The sequence below is a fragment of the Pistacia vera genome, unplaced genomic scaffold (assembly GCF_008641045.1).
Source record: "Pistacia vera cultivar Batoury unplaced genomic scaffold, PisVer_v2 Contig351, whole genome shotgun sequence".
Lineage (NCBI taxonomy): Eukaryota > Viridiplantae > Streptophyta > Magnoliopsida > Sapindales > Anacardiaceae > Pistacia > Pistacia vera.
In genome coordinates, this window is record NW_022196170.1 from 1,355,169 (window position 1) to 1,356,482 (window position 1,314).

Here is a 1,314-nt window from a genome sequence, read left to right on the forward strand (position 1 = left end):
CCAGAAGACTAAACAAAGAGAGAAGAGAACGAGAAGCCATAGTTGAACCTGAAGTCATAGTTGTAGAGATGGCAGAAAATAGAACACTAAAGGAATTCTCAGTTCCCATAGTTGAAGGTAGTGGGTCGAGCATTACTAGACCAGTGGTACAAGCCAACAACTTCAAGATAAAGTCGACAATCATCTAGATGATCCAGTAGTCGGTACAGTTCAGGGGAGATTTGAAGGAAGATCTAAATCTACACATTGCCAATTTTTTAGAGATTTGTGATACTTTCAAGTCAAACGGAATGTCAGATGACGCCATCAGATTGAGACTATTCCCATTTTCATTAAAGGATAAAGCTAAGGGATGGTTACTGGCACTACCATTAGGAACGATCACATCATGGAATGATTTAGCACATAAGTTCCTGACCAAATTCTTTCCTCCAACAAAGTCGGCAAAACTAAGAAATGATATCATATCGTTTCTACAGGAAGAGTCGGAATCATTGTATGAGGCTTGGGAGAGATACAAAGAATTACTGAGGAGGTGTCCACATCATGGGTTGCCAGTTTGGATGCAAGTCCAAACATTTTATAACGGATTGATGGTGAATATGCAAACTATGGTGGATGCAGCAGCGGGATGAGCACTGCAAAATAAGACACCAGAAGAAGCTCATGAGTTGCTTGAAGTTCTGGCAAGCAACAATTATCAAAGACCTAATAAGAGGGTGCAACCGAAGAAATCCATGGCTCTTCATGAAGTTGATGCATATACAGCCATTTCAGCCCAATTAACAGCACTTCAGAAACAATCGGGAAGTATGCAGGTAAATTCCATTCAGGCACCTCAACTAACTTGTCAATTTTGTGCAGGTAATCACGTGAGCAGTGAATGTCAAGTAGGGAACACGTTTGCCTCAGCATCTTCATCATTGGAGCAGGTTAACTACTTGGCTGGAAATCAAAGGCAACCGAACAATCCGTACTTCAACACATATAATCCTGGTTGGAGGAATCACCCGAACATGTCTTGGGGCAATCAAAACCAATAGAATCAGCAAAACAATCAATGGAATCAAAGAGCATTGCCAAACAACCAAATAGGGGTGAACAACCAACAAGGAGAGCAAAGAGTGACAAAATTGGAGGACATGTTTGGCTATAGGTTTTATGAATGAGACGAGAACAAATTTCAGAAATTCAGGGGCGTCCATTCGAAACTTGGAGGTACAAGTGGGTCAGTTAGCGGATAAGTTAAATGAGAGACCATAGGGCTCACTACCGAGCAACACAGTGACTAACCCACGTGGGCAAGTGAATGCA

The 1,314-nt window shown here is 41.7% G+C and overlaps 1 non-coding gene across 1 annotated transcript; it reads right to left on the bottom strand.

Moving 5' to 3' along the window:
* Positions 1–446: 446 nt before the first annotated feature.
* On the bottom strand, positions 447–553 carry LOC116139537. The gene has a single exon (XR_004129485.1). It is a non-coding gene; the product is annotated as a small nucleolar RNA R71 (small nucleolar RNA).
* Positions 554–1,314: the final 761 nt, after the last annotated feature.